This window comes from Hermetia illucens, chromosome 2 (assembly GCF_905115235.1).
Source record: "Hermetia illucens chromosome 2, iHerIll2.2.curated.20191125, whole genome shotgun sequence".
NCBI lineage: Eukaryota > Metazoa > Arthropoda > Insecta > Diptera > Stratiomyidae > Hermetia > Hermetia illucens.
This window is the reverse complement of record NC_051850.1, coordinates 16,708,462-16,726,648: the sequence shown is the minus strand read 5'-3', so window position 1 is coordinate 16,726,648 and position 18,187 is coordinate 16,708,462. Positions and strand designations below refer to the sequence as shown.

At 41.4% G+C, this 18,187-nt stretch overlaps 1 protein-coding gene across 2 annotated transcripts in view; it reads right to left on the bottom strand.

The window, feature by feature from the left end:
• Positions 1-15,672, bottom strand: part of LOC119650318 — a 135,275-nt gene extending 119,603 nt beyond the window's left edge. The window contains exon 1 of one of the 2 annotated variants that reach the window (XM_038052973.1): positions 14,949-15,672. The gene's annotated coding sequence lies outside the window, so the exon portion shown is untranslated. The remainder of the gene's footprint in view (positions 1-14,948) is intronic. The other variant, XM_038052972.1, reaches the window with a different exon arrangement.
• Positions 15,673-18,187: the final 2,515 nt, after the last annotated feature.

Sequence of the window (18,187 nt, the reverse complement as noted above, 5' to 3'; positions counted from 1 at the left end):
CGGACATATGGCGCAGGATTGCAGTAGCACCATTGATAGATCCAAACTGTGTCAAAGATGCGGAGAGGAAAGTCATGTGGCGAAGGACTACAGGAAGAACCCTCATTGCCTTCTATGCAGGGAAACGAAAAATCACGATTGTAACCACATAACGGGTAGCACCAAATGTCTAGCCTACAGGATAGCTTCAAACACCCTACGTAAATGGGAGTCATCCAACTGAATCTAAATCACTGCCAAGCCGCCCAGGACCTGCTAGCACAGAAAGTATATGAAAAGGAAATCGATGTTGCTGTTGTCTGCGAGCAATACAAAAGCCTCACGGCGTCTGGGAAACAGCCATAGATGGAAAGGCCGCGATGTGTACTTACGGTAATCGAGCCTTCCAGCAAGCAATGAAGCACCGCGAACATGATTTTGTAAGGGTTAAGGTCGATGACCTCTACATATACAGCTGTTATACCGCCGCAAGTTCGACAATATCACACTATTGCAACATGCTAGATAGACTGGCGAGAGACGCCAAAGATCATCATCATCACCATCAACGGCGCAACAAGCGGTATTCGGTCTAGGCTTGCCTTAATAAGGAACTTCAGACATCCCGGTTTTGCGCCGAGGTCCACCAATTTACTATCCCTAAAATCTGTCTGGCGACCTGACCTACGACATTGCTCCATCTTAGGCAGGGTCTGCCTCGTCTTCTTTTTCTACCATAGATATTGGCCTTATAGACTTTCCGGGCTGGATCATCCTCATCCATACCGATTAAATGACCCGCCCACCGTAACCTATTGAGCCGGATTTTATCCACAACCTGACGGTCATGGTATCGCTCATAGATTTCGTCCTTATGTAAGCTACACCTACGCCAAAGATCGCAACCCCAAAATTATTGCTGGCGGTTTCAAAACTTGCGCAATGGAGTGGGGAAGCCAGAAAAAAATGAAAGGGGAAGAATCCTACTCCAGGTTTTCTCCTGCCTAAACGTCACTTTGGCTTACATCGGAAGCATAAACACCTTTAGGCGTGGAGAGCTAGGCTCTGTCGTAGATCTTACTTTTGTAAGTGATTCGCTGGTCAAGCATTTCCACTGGCATGTTAGCGAAGAATACACGCATAACGACCACCAGTCGATATATATTAGGCTGATAAGGGACCCAGAACAATAAATCCTCACCTGAAGAAACCAGAAACATGTTGGTCATCAAGAGCACTTAATGAGGATACATTTCTCGAGGAATTGCAATGGAAGTTGTAGAATCGAGGGTGGTTGAGGTCCGGAAAACCAAGATTCAGTATCCCTTTGAGTGAAATAAAAGGTTGTATTTATCCTCCCTCCGAACGGCCCCCAGTTGAGACCAGGAAGCCAGTAGCAACTTGACGCACGAACACCTAGAGGCTGCTCGGTAATTTTAGGGGTATTTGGCACCGTGTAAATCAGGTACTTCTCCACAATTCTACTAACCATTGGAGCACCGAGGAGTAATGATAGATCAATGCAAGAAACAAGAAAGATGATAGCAGGAAATGCCGTCCCGCGATGAAACCGAAACTCTATGTATTATAATAAGTCTAGCCTCATTAAAAAATATGAAAGAGCGTCAATCATGCAAGGATATATACTCAATAAAATTGTTGAACGTTAAAAAAACTTATTATACCATCTACACTTACAAGAAACCGGGCATAGTCCTTAGACTCAAAGATTATGCGTTCCTTAGTTTCTCTAACCATGCAAGTGTCACATTTGCCCGAATCTATGTTTCCAAACTTTGTGAGAAAAACTGTTCTATGTGGGATTGCTCTGAAGCCGATTCAGTAACTTTTCTTCGGAAGCTGTAAAAGTACGCATAGGCTGCGGAAGGAAGAAAAATAGCCCTTTGACACGTCATACCGCCAAAAAGTCATCCTCCCACTCTCTACAGGAGTGTTCCTGAATTGTCTTCAGAACATCTCCAGGGGAAGGTCCGACTAAACTTGTAGGACTACGGCCCAAAGCCGTACGGGCCTCTAATGGGCGAGTTCATTTAATGTGTGTCACGCATGCACCGGGGACCATAGAACTTTTAAAGATTTAAAAAGGGGGTCAGAAGCTAGGGAATGTATTTTGCAAATTAGGTGGCGTAGTTCTTTTGAGTAATCTACAAGCCTGGAAAGAGTTTGTAATGATAACAACCTTCTCCTCACCCATCCTGAAAGTCACTTTGATGGCCTAAAGCTCGGCAAAAGTTCACTCGCCAAAATCGAACTGACATTCAAGAAAAAACGTAAGACTTGCGTCCCATCCGAACCAACCACTACACAGGCAAACCCACAATCCCTGAAGGCAGCATCAGACGCCAGGACCGCCATTTCTAAATTGAACACAGTCCAGCCCTAGTTGTAGGCGCCGACTGGGGATTATCCTTGACACCCATAAAAAAATATCAGCAGGAAAGTGGAAATGTGATCATATATCGCTGAGGGTAGCCAGATCAACCTTCTTATAGGCATTCTTCACATCATTTACCACAACCAACACCTGCTGACCTTTACCTTTTGCTATCATTGATGCAGCAAACGTAGATTTGCCTGCCGAATAGGCATAGCAGTTAGCAGGCAGGACTTGTTATTCATCAATGAAGATATTGATACGAATCTTGATCATAGAATTAAGCAGTTTGGCAAACACATTAATGAGAGCAATAGAAAGATAACTGGCCAAAAGATCTGAGTCCTTAAATGTTTCTGGGATGGGTGCAGCGCCAATCAGCGTGACCGCACCAGGAGCGGATGCACGCTTGTGCCTGGGTAATGCAGCAGTGTCCTCTTATAGAGAGAAGAGTTGAGAAATAGTGGAATATCTAAGTACATCCCGAAGGGAGGGAGAAAACTGAATATCAAATGTTTAATTTGACATAAAAATCAAATCGAAATAGTGCTTCCGTTTAATAATTTTATAGTGTATATATATAGCCGCCATTTGACTGCTGACCCTGACCAATATGGCAGGCAAGATAAAAGCAGCAGAATCACCCTCAAGACCATTAAACATCTATAACGATCTAAGACAAGGAGATGCGCTACTATGCGCTACTCTTTAACCTGGCCTTGAAAAAACGTGATCCGTCATGTTTATGTTAATGCGAGAGGCACCATCCTGTCTCAAAAGTCCCACTATAGAGTTAAAGCTTTTACTACACAAGACAATGATCTTACCAGTCCTCATCTACTACTCGGGGACCTGGGTTTTTGGCAGGAAAAATTACATTAACTTTAGGTTGCGTTCGCGAGAAGAATCCTCCGAAGATTGTTTGGTCCCCAACATGAGGATGGCCGATTTGGTTGGCTAGATAACTAGATTAATGAGCGAGTCTACGATAACCTGGTTGGGGATAAAATCCGGCCCAATTGGTTACGGTGGTTGGATCACTTAATTGCCAACTGTGAAGATAATGCATCCCGGAAATTCTATATTAATGGTAGAAAAAGAAGATGTGGTGGACCCTGCCTCAGATGGAGCGATAATATAGGCCAGGACGCCAAAAAGCTTTTAGGGGCATCGAATTGCAGCAAAAGCAGATTGTTTGGGATTCCTTACTAGGGCAGACTTAGACTGTTGCGCGGTGATGATGATGATGATTTATCACCTGTTTGGGTGTAGCGCATCCGCCACGCTTATAGAGCTTCGTTCGCGGTTACCTAAAATGTGCTTCAGTTAACTCCAGGGCTTCAGAAGAAACCCGCATTTCTCCTCTGCTGTTCTACGTTAAGTGCTCTTGGGTTTCACTGCATAGAGTAACCAGCAATACAGCTATCGTCCTTTCTTAATCAGTGACCTATCCACTGGTATTTTCGGCTTACGATTTTTGGATCACATCGCCTCCAGTGACAAACTCAATAGGCCGTGCCTCATACTTGAAGCAAAACAAACTTCCTATGGGGTTGTTTTTGCCGTAGATCTTTATTCGAGTCAAATCAACAGATTACAGCATTCGGGTCAAGAGTTTCGGTCGAACAAATATATATATATATATGTATAGGACACCGGGAGTTTTGTAGCCCTGGTCTTGTGATTAGTCATTGCCAACCTGGACGGTCACTCTGGCAATCCACGACTTTCGCGTACATTGGACTTTTCATTGTTTGTTATGTTTCCACCTTGGTGGTTGGTAAAAAAGCGATTTTTTGCTCCGAAATCAACCCTGATTCCTTACAATCTGGTTTATTGTTTTCAATTCCTTTAAATGATTCCGAGTTGCTAATTACTAAGCGGAATGACCTGTTAATCGATCGTAGGAGATTCCCTGCTGCTCTAATTACAAATCCAAACATTGGGCTCTTAAGTAGTATTCGGATCACTTCAATAAATATAACCAAGATGAAAAGATTGAGCACACCGCTGGGTAAAATATCACTGCCATATGTGCCATCCACTCGAGTGGCCGAAGAGCTACGTTAATATGCTCAAAGAAAGTATGCTCACCTATAAACAATCCAACAATTTGCAACTTGAAAATAGATTCACCATTCCATGGGGGGACTGTGTCGTATCACATTGGCACGGGATGGGATCTGACATGTAAACATCATTAAGTCTTTGGCGTTCGTTTCTCATCGAAATCCACTTAGCACCGTCGTACTGCAACATTTTCAATTTTCACAGTTGGAAAATTTTCCAACAGGATTCTCCTTGGCATTTTTGCCAGATGAATTTATTTATTACAAGAAAATGTACCAGTTTTTTGGCCGCTCGATAGATTTTTCGTGCATTTTTTTTTTGCTCACAGACTCTCGCATTTCACTTATTGAAAATTACACGTTGCCGATCAAATTTATTTATAGCCTCGGAAAATTTAAACTAAGTGTTGAAACACTTTGCTCTTTTTGAATTCTTAAAATATAAATTACCTCCTCGTAATTGGAAGTGGTCATGAGATGGGGTTGCAAGGAGAGAGGCATAAACTCCCGAAATGATGAATGGTTATTGGATTTTGCATTTTCAGCTATACCATTCGCGAATATATGAAGATTGCTAAATATCTCAGGTAATAATTCTTCATAGACACTTTAAGACCTTTGGTATTGGATCGATTTTCCACCGAGAAAACTATCAGTCCCAAAATTCATTATTTGCAACTGAACTCATGAAGTACTCCCCGTGAATCTTTAGATTTTTCCAATAAAAAATTCAAGTTGGTAATGACAAATCTGGTAAACAATTTGAGTTTCGCCTGGAATCCAACCACCACGATACCCAACCAAATTGATACTCTCTTTTAGGACTTCACTTCACTTACTGCGGAAGCTGTGAAAATGAAACATGGCTTGCCAAATCGCAAAAGTATGGCAAGACCCGCTACTTCCAAACAAAAATAAAGTATCGTATCTGAAACTCACAACAGATATATTGCCTGGTTGAAATGAAAACATTCACAAACGCTGACGGCGCTGACTCACAAGTGACACCAAGAAAATCAGAGAAAAAGGCTAAGGTGAAAATCATTGTGAAAATATTTCAAACAGTTGCAAATTAGCGTCGGAAAAGTAATCGTGACTAATTTGAGAAAGATAAATATAGAGATGCTACCCGCATACAAAAAAAAACTTGAACTTTTCCACTTCTATTCAGGGAGCGATAAGATTTAGTACCTCACGTGGCTCAAATAAATTGGATTTTATTCACGCCTCATCAAAACTTCAATCAAATGTTTTTCAAATTAGTGATATGATGTGATGACTTGGTTTTTTCGATTTATTGTCATTAAAATTATGTCTAAAGCATTTATTTTTACTTTTTCTAGATTTGTATTTCGTGCTCACTTAATAGAAATGGAATCCTTTCTACTTAATAGAATATAATGAAGGAAGATATTGACATTTATGCCTACAATATAACATTTTCCTTACCCCCGACACTCTTGTCAATATTGCAGGTTCCTTTCAATAACAAACAACAGTGAAAAGCAGTTCCGACCCGCCTACTCGGCAGCAATATTGATTCTTGGTTATATGGTCTCATTTTGCAGAAGTTCTGCTCCTCCTTCACAGTTTCCATATAGTCAAAAGGGGATGTGAATTTCATTTTCACCCAATATAGCTGTGAGAGGTATCAACTGAAAAGTCTCGACTAGTGATTTCTGAAAACTGTCTTAGTTTTTGCATTGATTCTGTAATAGTAGGGCCTGGTGGCTGACAAGACCACTTAGATGAAGGACCTATTCTCAGAAAATTACCAAACGGAAAAGTCTGTAAAAAATCATTTTGGCATATAGGCCTTAAATCTCTCTATCCGCTAAAAGAAGAAAGCGAGTCTCCTGCGCCTAAAAATTGTACCAACTGGTTTTCCAGGTTGGGTAGGGCGGAAAACCTTACACGGAAAACAACTTGTTACCAAACCACGGAAAGAGCCTCGGACTGGACTGACAACACAACGACGCACCCGGCAACGACAACGGAATAACTATTTGCGCATTTTCTCATGGAACGTGCGCTTCCCGTACAGAGATGGAGCTGCCAAGCAGCTAGCCGATAACCTGGTCCAATATAGAGCACGAGATGCGTTGCACAAAGACCGGTTTCCTGGAGAAGAACCACTTCACCACATATTATAGTGGTCATCCAGTAACCCATGTATCTGGAGTATGTTTCTTAGTCAGCAAAAAAATGGAACCTGCTGTCATCGGTTTTGAAAGCATAAGGGAATGGCTATGCACTCTGCACTTGCGAGGCAAATTTAGAAATATAAGCCTCATTAATGTTCACGCCCCTACAGAGAAGACTGCAGAGTCGGAGAAGGATACCTTCTACGAGGCAGTAGAACGAACCCTCGAAGCCTGTCCCAGATATGATATCAAAATCATACTTGGGGATTTTAACAGCCAAGTAGGGAAGGAGCCCTTATTCAGGCGATACGTTGGCTCCCATAGCTCACACCAAAATGCAAATGATAACGGACTGCGGATCATTCAATTAGCAGTGTCACACGAAATAGTTGTTGGAAGTACCTGGTTTCCCCGGAAGACGGTCCACAAACATACGTGGGACTCTGATAATCCGGTGAGAGTTAACACTGAAGCCATTCACAGTACGACCGCCGGCAACACCTATAAGGGGAAATGGATGCCGCAATAACTGCAACACCAAATGATCTTCACAAACACCTCGAGAACGTGATCATAAATACGGCCAGAAACATATTTGGCCGCAGCCGCAAGAAAAGTCGGAACGGCTGGTTTGACGATGAATGTAAGCTACCAACGGAACGGAGGAATGCTGCATACCGAGTAATGTTGACGGCCATGAGAGAATTCGGTATGTCAACGAAATTGATAAGACTGACTAGGCTGATCCTGACCAATGTGTGATGTCTATGACAAAGGGATGCCCTATCATGCGTCCTCTTTAACCTGGCACTGGAGAAAGTGATCCGTGTTGCTGAGGTAAATGCGAGGGGTACGATCCAACTACTGGTCTATGCTGTCGATATCGACATCATCGGATGAACGACCCGAGACGTACAAACTGCCTTCATATAGATCGAGCAGCCAGCGCGAGATCTTGGACTGCACATCAATGAAAGCAAGGCAAAATATATGATGGCAACGTCAGCATCGAAAACCATCCAACCAACAACATCAAACCGCACTGGTCAAACGCGAAAAATAAAGATAGGAGACTACAACTTTGAAACCGTTGAAAATTTCTCCTATCTAGGGTCGAAAATTACAACCAATAACAGCTATGACGATAAAATCCGTGCACGGTTATTGGTAGCCAACAAAGCCTATTTCAGCTTACAAAAACTGTTTCTCCCGAAACGTCTCACCATAGGGTCAAAGCTCTTACTGTACGAGACAGTGATCTTGCCAGTCCTGATGTATTCCTCGGAGACTTGGCTTCTTAGCGTAAAAAAGTGCGAACTCTTGGCCGCGTTCCAGAGAAGAATTTTGGACCGACGAAATCTATGAACGATACCATGACCGTCAAGTTGTGGATAAAATCCGGCTCAATAGGCTGCGGTGGGCGGGTCAGTTAATCCGTATGGATGAGGATAATCCAGCCATGGAGCGATGGCGTAGGTCAGGACGCCAGGCAGCTTTTAGGGATATTAAATTTGTGGACCTTGGTGCAAAACCGAGATATCTGGAGTTCATTTTCAAGGTAGACCTAGACCGAATACCGAGGAATGTCTTCGACCCTATTACAGCGAGACGCTGCTCATTGTCTTTTATAGTTGGCCAACACTCAGGACCATAGAGGGCGACATTAAGTAACTTGCACAAAAATTAAGTGGTGAAAATCTCTTATTCTCCCACAAAACTTTGTTGTGGCCTGCCAAGTAAAGAAGACATCGGTTTCTCAAGTTGTTTCTCGATTAGAGTCCATCTGCCTTGGACGTATTTTTTTGGCTTTGGGAGTACACGCATTTCTCCTTAGAAGTAAATTTCTTGTTTTCCATTTATTCTTGCGAAATAGAGTTTTCTGTCCTGTGCATCATGACGTACCATAAATATTGGGTGGGTTGAAGCTCTACGTGCTAAAAATGTCCTTCCTCGAATTTTTTTAGGTGCCAATTCTTTCGTTTTCAGTACTTCTTTACGATTTTTGTTTTCCTCGGAATGAAGCGAAATTCAAAAACCATTTTTCTTGCGATTCTCTTTTGGTTCAATTGCAATTTTTTTCATTTGTAATTGCTTATTGGGATTAAAGTAACATTCAGCAGCAGTCTTTCGGGTAAACATGAAGGATTGGAGTTTCCAAAATTTACATTGTGAACCATTCCTTACCTTCTCTTTAGGTCAAAAGGTATTATTTTTATTTCTTAGCGCGGTATTGGGAATTTATCTAACCTTGATTTGTCTTACAGGTTTAATTGTAGCAATCAGTCAGGAAATGCTTGTTGCTTGTTTTTGATTCGTGAATAAAGACTTGCATCACTTGGCTGTCTACTGTAGAAAAAATTCTGACGGCCACCGTTCGGTCCTCCATCTATATCAAGAACACTTTTTCCTAAGTGTTTTTTTTTATTTACTACAGTCTAGTCGTCCTTACCACCGACATCGAACCGCCAGAAGTGAAGACATGTCCGAGGTGATACTAGATTACCTGGTGAAGTTTCCATGTAGACACATCTATAAAGCCTGTGGCTTCCATTATACGAATTTAGCTGGAATTCAATCAGGATACGCAACCGTTTCCCTATGCAGCCATTCCTTTGAGAAATGTCAAGGCATAGCTTCCACAACTGGTAAACGGAAAGTGTCACTGGCAACTACCTATCAAACTGTATTAGGGTAAACCAAGCAGACTGCCACAAAGAAAGAGCAAATGGAATTTCTATGCGCCACGGAATTTGATGACATATATGCGGGATAGGTACGAGGTAGTTAACTGGCGTTTTCTTGTGTATGTTTTCCCATCCCCTGAAGCCCATACATCAACCACCATCAAAATGATGCGCAAATGATTGAAGAATATCGAACATGTGCAATAATTTTCTTCCACCATACAAATTCAAGCAAGAATTCCTAAAACTCAGATTTCGGGAATAAGCAATGAACTGTGAGTGGAAGTGAAAGCATTGATAAATTCTGCGGGAGAACAAATGTTTGCATTGAGGAAGCATTGGCGACAGCTACGGAATCAATAGAAAAAGATAAGTCTAAACAGCTGTGAGAACTTTACAATATGAATATCAGCTCGGGACCACAGTTTCTAAGGGCAAAATTTGCTGGATCATTGATGACGATAGTACTATAGAATAACTTGGAAACAACTCCATAATAGAACACATGGCTCCTGAATTTCGAGGCCAATAAATGTCTCAGGTACCTATGATAAGTCTCCATCGGAACTTTCAACTCTGGAAGAAATTAAGGCTGTCATCAATTTAAAAAAAAAAAAAACTATAAAGAGCCAGGCTTTAAGAAATATGATTAATTCAGCACTTTTAGTACAAATTCATTATGTACTCCATCTGAAAAACAGGACACACAATGAGGTGCCAAAATTAGAAGGGTGGAGCACTTCTATCTACGACGTATAAATTTCTAAGAGAAACCTTACAATGTAGAATCAAAAGGGGCCCGGACAAACTTACATTGCAAAACACAAACTCTATTGAAAGGCATCAAGAAGATTAGGGGATCAACTAGGGATTAATTGTCCATCAAGGAAGTTTTTGGGAAATATTTTAATGAATTTTAATAAAGCCATCAAATTTCAGTAGGACTCATTAATACTGCGCCTTGACATCGCAGAAAAATTTGTTAGTGCAACAAAAACGGTAATGGTTCCAATAATTCAAGAATACTGAGAATACCAAATGTTGGTGGTCCTAGGCAAAGCTGTCTACTCCTTATATCGAAAGTTATCAGCTCCGTCTCGGTTTATGCAGCTTCAGCGTGGGCATCGGCGTTAAAGATAGAATAAATAGAAGAAAAATCGCAGCCCCATATCGACTGCGTGTATTGTGAATCTCGTGCGTCGTCCGTACAACATCAGGCGAAGCAGCATGTGTGATAGTAGGCATGATCGACATCTTGGCGAACGAGGGTCGACGTCTCTATGATCTATCATATGCAATCAGCGAGTCCTGTATCTATCGTCGGCAATTAGCACGCAATTAAGGGATTTTGGAGTGGCAAAAAAGATGGGATAATTCAACTAAAGCACGCTGGACTCATAGGATTATGCCAGATGTTTCAGAATGGATCAGACGAAGGCACGTTGAAGTTAGCTACGACCTGACTCGATTCCTAAGCGGACACGGAGGGTACCGTGCATACCTCTATCACTTCGGGCGTGACAACTTCCCATTTGCGCATCATGCGAGATGATTGCGGAGGATGTAGAGCATGATGTTTTTAACTGACCGAGGTTCGCCGCACACAGAGCATAGGCCAGGGCGCGGTTGACACCCGTGAATATCGTGGTTGAAATGTTAGCCTCTGAAAAAGCTTGAAGGGCGGTGGAAAAAATCATGAAGGCGATCCATAATCTGCTAAAGAAGGAGGATCTTCCGAGGAAAGTAGTAAATAACGATACAAGTCGCAGTTCGTAACTGATCCTACCCGCGACGTAACACCAAAATGGCAGTCCCGTGAGGTAAGCGAAGGAGAAGGGGGTAATTTTAGTGAGTAAAATTATCACATAACCATATGGCAGGAGCCGGCGGTAGGTTTTGAACCTTTACTTTTTCCAAAGCCAAAATAAAAAAAAAAGACAGAAAGACGGTAAACCGATTTTAATAAGGTTTTATTTTACCCAAAATCTCAATAAACATGAACATTTTAGTAGAAAGGGGTAAAAAGACCTTAAGAAGAAAGCGGAGCTCTTGCTATATCTGACATGAGCGGATAGTCGAGATTGACAAAATTGACAAAAGATGGAAACGAAACTGCTAACATAAGAAGGAGGATTCGATTCGCTTATAAACCAAAATTAAAGGCGAGTCACTTACACAGGAAAATAAACCTCCAAATCTAAAAGTTGACTTATGCTAGGAATATGAGACATTGAGCCCTAATACAATTTCCGAAAGTTCAATGAATGCGATGAAATTAAAAGAGGACTTTTTCTGACCACAAGATGATTTACTAAACAAATTCCGTGTTTCGGGAATCAGTTGTCTCTTCTTCAATATTTTTTGTGTCATTAAAATCGATTCACTGTCTGTCTGTCTTACATACTTTTCTGCAAAACGGCTAAACCGAACGAAATTTGGTGGGCAGATGGGAACTATGCAATCCCACGCATTCAGCGAGTGACATAAATTTAGGTGAAGTTTAAAGAAGGGCCCCCCATTCATCCAACCAGCACCACCTCATCCTAGGAGTACTACTTTGCGCCGTCATAATTAACGAGAATAATTGATATTCGGATGGACTATTAAACTTCCATTCATGAAGAATCTGTTGTAGGTTAAATTCTTGGCATTTGCTAATAATATCAAACTCAGAGTGTGAAGCGTATGAGGTTGACTATTATCAATAAAAGGCTTTTCATCAAATGATTTATTTAAATCACTTTCTAAAAAATAAAGGGCAATGGAATTTTTAGCTATGTGACACGGAGGTGTCATGCACTCGTCGCTCCTCATATCTACTGCTTTTTCTTCAGCCTATGTTCCGTTCACAAGCGGAGTCGGTTCGTCGTGATCGGTTTCGCCATTTTATATTATCAAATGCCTGATCTGGATATAATCTAGAGGCTTTTAAATCCCCATCCAGCGTATCAAGCGACCCTTGTTTTGGCCGGCCTTTTGGTCGATTTCAATATCTCGAGTCAATGCTATGAGCCAATGGAGGACTATGTTATGCTCCTCACATAGGGAAACACAAAACCGTTTATACCGCCAAGCTTCTGGTTTCCCGACTTGTTTTAATATAGCTTAGAATTTCCAAAGGAATTTTAAAAAGTTCACGGAGCCACTAAAAAATAAACTGGCTTCCATCCTAAAGCTAAGCTTCCGGGAATAAGCAACGAACTGTGGGTGGAAACGAAAGCACTAATAAATGATGTGGGAGAACAAATGTTGGCGTTTAAAAAGCATCAGCAACAGCTAAGGAAACGATAGAAAAAGATAAGTCTAAACAGCAGTGAGAGCTGTACAATGTGAATATCACTCCAGGACCACACTTTGTAAGGACGGAGCTTGCTGCATCATTGATGACGATACTAGAATTACTTGAAACTATTCCATAATATATGGAAACGCAAAATGTTGAGGCCTAAAAATATCTCAGATACCTATGATAACTCTTGGGTCTCTGAGTTGTAGCCTCCTACTTTGATTGTTCTTATTTGATCAGTGCCCTATGATGCTGGTGCTTCTTTGATTTTTAACGCTGACGTCATCGCCACTTGATGTGCAGCCCAAGGTATCGCACCAATCACCACCTGCTCGATTTGAGCGAAGGAAGATTGTCCATCTCGGGTTGTTCTCCCCATAATTGCAATATCGTCCACACAGCCTTGTAGTTCGGTAGACTTCAAGAGGACGGTGCATCCCACATGTACATCAGGACCACGGATCACTTTTTCCAGGGCCAGATTAAAAAGTATGAATGTCAGGACATCCTCTTGTCTTAGACCGTTGTTGATGCTGAATGGTCTCGAGAGTGATCCTGCTGCTTTTATCTGGCCTCGCACATTGGTTGGGGTCAACCTAGTCAGTCTTATTAATTAAGTTGGGATACTGAATTCTCTCAAGTTCGTGTACAGTTTTATGCCATCATAAACGGCCTTGAAGTCAATGAAGAGATTGTGCAACTGATCCATTTCCATGGCTTGACGCAGCGAGAAAATCTGGTTGTTGCTGATTTGCAGGGCATGAAGCCTCTTTGGTAGGGAACGATAATATCCTAGGCGTATGCGGCTATCCTGCCCAACAAAAAATATATTGGACCCCTTTCTTTTAGAAGAAGTTCCCTGAAAATAAGCAACGAGCTCTGAATGGAAGTGAAGGTGCCGATCAAGATTCTGGGGAAACAATTACACGTCATCACATCAAATTTCAGTGAACTTGAGACAGGCACTCAATAATATGGAACCAGAAGAAGTGTTTAAAAATACTGTCCTTCCATGTCCCAGCAAAAGTAATGGTAATAGTTTCAATAATATCAGAATAATCAGCTGACTGTTATCCCCAATAAAAAAAATTAACATGAAGTAAAGAGGTGGACTGGTCCTACTGTTTCAGAGTCTACCTCTCGTATACATTGGTATATTACACAAAGGGTAGTTTGTTTTATAGGTCTAAGCAAAGTAGAGCAACAAATATGTGGAGCAAGTCGGGAAGCCGGGAGCTAGCCGTATGCAAGGTTTTGGGTATTGTTTATATAAGCATATTTGAGTGGGTATTGCCACGCGATGAAAGGAGGGTCTTTTTTGGCCACAAAATGATTTGTTAAACAAGTACCGTGTTTCGAGAATCAGTTGTCTCTTTCTCAGTGTTTCGTCCGTCTTATTAAAAGGAGAGGTCTTTAGGTTAATTGCTGGAGGATAGCGAGGAGAAAGCTAATGCAAAATGAAGTACAACCATTGGTTTTATGAACTATTCGGTCCGAAGTCTTCTCCATTGTAAAACAAGGGAATCTAAAATGAGTGCCCCACTTACACTGGTTGGACGAAGATCACATGCGTAGAAAGCTATTCAATAGAAATACTGAAGGAAACTAAACCGAAAACCTGGGAAACGTTGGTGCCCTATCCATGAGGATTGCATATAGTCGGAACCATGGAGAAAAATTCAGAACCCGCGTTGAAAATTATGTGGAAAACACGAGCCTGAAATGAAAACCGTTGGGTCCCTTATTGCTCCTTTATTGCAAAAAGAAACTTCGCGCCCTCAGTAGGTTTGGAATAATTGCTCAAACGTTGCCATTGGGGAGTGCTGACGATGGACTGGACCGAAACCCCTGGAGATGCTGTCTGCAGGAATCTAAGATCCAAGAGTGGCTGCAGTGGTACAAAAAAATTAACTAAAATCTCCCTTTAGATACATTTAAAAGACGGGTTAGATTGAACATTTGTCACGACTCTGTGTCCTAAAGATATTAGATAATTCGAATATCCTTACTTTTCGGAGGTATGGGAAAGAGTGATTCTGGTGACTCAAAAATGAAGTCAGATAATACAGGTTTATTGCATCATATTTTTAATATTTTCTGTAAATATTTTTCCGGTTTGGATGGTTTTTAGTTTATCGTATATTACCCTCCCTATTTTCAGTTTGTTATTCATGTACTTCCTCTAATTGACTGTAATTTAGTCGCTTATATTACCATTCGATTCCGATGATATACATACGCAACGCATATAGCCAAAATAGCTATTATATTTGAAAGGAAGTTCTTTCAGATATGTAACTAACAGCGAAATTTTAAAAGGATCCCAAACTTTCAGTTAAAAAATAAATGAATCAAAACCTTATTCATCATGGACAATCAAAGTGTTCCTACCTTTAACTCCTCCAAGATGTTAACTGGAAAGTTAATTTTCTCTCAAAACAAACCAACGCACATAATAAGACACCGAAAACAGAAATTATGCAAAAATTCTTTTCAACCACAAGCAAACAAAGAACTTATGAATTTATGATTTTCCTTCAATAGCACTTTTCCCGTCAGAATTAATGAACCGTCGGACAACAGCAGAATAGACAACAAACCACGTGAAAGACACCAACCAGAAACAATACCGCTCGAAAACTTTCACCGAACGCGTATCTGAAATATCTCAAAACTTGCCCGTTCACTTAATTACGAAAATTGTTAAGATGCCAGACACCTCCTGACAAAGGATCTCAATGCACTCCTTGAAAATTCCTCAACACCACTAAGACAATGACTGGATGAGGGTTCACTAAATTTCTTCAAACTCAACGGAACTTATGGACTTTGAAGAGGAAGTCGAAGCCAGACAAGAGTATTCAAAGGTAAAAGTGCGTCACAACAAATTTCAATTAAACATCTTCAACGGTGATGATCAGAAAATTGTAAACAGGACATCGACAATCATAGATTCTACGGACGCCACTTTCACACTTTCAGAAAATCTAAGGCCAACGAATTTTCCGAACGACTGAAATTTAGCACATCCAAACGCTCCGGCTAGTCTGTATGAACTGATTATGTCCCCCTGCGGCATGGTTTTTCCACCAATTTTCACTCAACGTCTTCATGTCTTCGTCATCGCCGTCGTGCGGCTTTTCTTCTTTTTCACTTTTCCATTTTCCGCTATTGCTACGCTTTTACTTGGAGCCGCATCCGAGTTGCCTTTTGAGTGGGTGAATATTACGAATCAGACCTAGGCCGAGTTGGGCCGACGATTATGAGAATTTTCCAATACGAATTTGTCAGAGACGAAGGAAGGCGGGAAAATTTCCTCCCCCAACGTCGAGGATTCGAAGAAAGTAAAGAGGTAGATGGGCAAAACTCATGCGAACAATCATTGGAAAATTATTCTCCTGCGTGACAGACTGTTGCTTGAGGAAGGTGGAAAGCGGCATTTGTGAAAAGCATGTAAACAAATCGCAGCTGACTAGTCGGGAAAACTGAGTCGGCGCAATGGAAAGCCATTTTCTTGCATGTGGGTTGACTGAGTGTATCATGAGATAATGTGATTCACACTTTGCTTGATGAGCACCTTACGTAGTCAGTAAAGGGTCAGTTTGATATTTTTGGACCGCAACTCACCGAGTGTCGTATCTATTCTATCATTACTAAATGCAATCCGCAGGTCAAGACGATAATAACAATGATTTCAGAGGAATCCCATCATCAAATATGAATAAGAGATAAAAAGGCTAAGGAGAGGTTATGCCAATATCTTGAACTTGAAACCCCAAAAAGTGCACTTGAAACTGGAATTATTTTTAATTCCAGACAGAGCCAGAGCAAATGTATCTAAAATATGGAGAAAATTCTCAAGCATCCGTTTCTTGTTTATTTTCATTTCCATTAGCTTTTCAGCTTCAAAAAAAGAACTGATGAAATGTCGTTTCCTGCGATGTTCACTCCACAATATAAACCAAAATCTGAGAGAATTCTCACCAAAGTATCTCGAATCGATCTCATGCGACTTTTTGAATCTTACAGATACATCTCTAGAAGAAATTCTTTCCTCTGACAACCCTGCCTGGAAAATTCTACCATGTGTTCTTTGCCGGTCTTCTCTGTACAGCAATTCGCATTAAAGAAAGGGGAAAAATTGTTATCGCCTGCGCAACAAATGAAACCATAAGAATATTTATGAGTGCAGTAAGTAAAAATAAAGGATTCGCAGAATGCAGAGAAATGTTTAAGTCATGACAATCGACTGAAGAGTTTTGCTGAGTGATGACGTTGACAAAAAGAACTTTTCTTCGTGGCGAACGGGCCAACAAAACCGAGATTTCGCAGGTTAAAGTTGATATGCTATAAATAATGTATCAGACGAAGTAGATAGCAGATTTATCTCGAAGTCCAAATATTCTATATTGTGGCGCCAACGGGGCATTTAGCGGATCCTTACAAACACAAATATTCCAGATATTTATTTAATGTTTTTAGAAACTGGTTGAAGTACTCCCTCTGGAATACCACCTTTTCGTAGTGGGGGAACTTGTAGTAGTTAACTAGTCCACGAAGATCTCCAATATATAGATTTCGAATCTATGTATCGGAACTCTTCACAGACTTCTAATCCACACCCAACTATAAGTAATCAAGTCGCGAATTTCGAAGGCCTCACCAGATGCATGCAAAAATCTGTAGAAGGCATCTTTTCCACTTTGAAAGAAAGCTTGCATTTAATGCCTACGGCGCAACCAGCCAAAAGGGAAAATACGGCGACTCTCCTTTTGGCGGTAATTGGAAATCCCTGTCACAACGCGCTCCTTCATTCATACCAACAAGGGTGGAAGAATGGGAAGATAGCGACGCGGACATTAACGGTCTAACGCCGGTGTGTAAAAATGGAGGCAAGCGGCTTAAATGTCGAAAACCTGGGAAGACTTTCAGCCGACGACAGAAGAAGGTACTGCGTGAAGCTCCTTAGAAAGGAGGACATAGACGTAACTGCACCTCCAATTGCGGTAATATTCACAAAATTCGGACACAAGCACGTAGGATCTTTGGCGAAAGGTGGGAACAAACTGGAAACTCTGGTGAGACCCAGACTGGACGCAGCGGGCTTTAAAATCAGGGATAATGTACACAAGAAGTGCAAAATCAAGACATTTGTGGTGAGTTACGCTTTTGTATGGTCTGCGTAGGGTTCCATGCTTCCCGTGGGGACTGGGATAGGAGGAGGAACTGCCACAATTCTTCCTAGAGGATGGTTTATTTTCGCATTTAATCACTGCCAGAACTGTGGCTTGAGTCTTTGTATCAGTTGGCAATTTTCAGTCATGTTGTCTTCCGTATCACCATCCGGCAGCTTGAAAAGAGGTTCCCCCGTCAAAAAGTGTCCAGGAGTCAGAGCGATGAAGTCATGTGGATCTATGTTGTCAAGCGCCTCGAGTTTATGCATGTTTTGACCTGTGAACAGTGTGAGCATCTCTTCTACGTTTAAGAACTGTGCGCCGATGGTTTTGATCAAATAACGCTTCATACCTTTGACTGCTGTCTCCCAAACGCCTCTAAAATGGGGACTTCGTCGTGGAATAAACTTCTAGTTAATGTCATACACCGCTAGTTTTCCTTGCGCTTCTTCAATC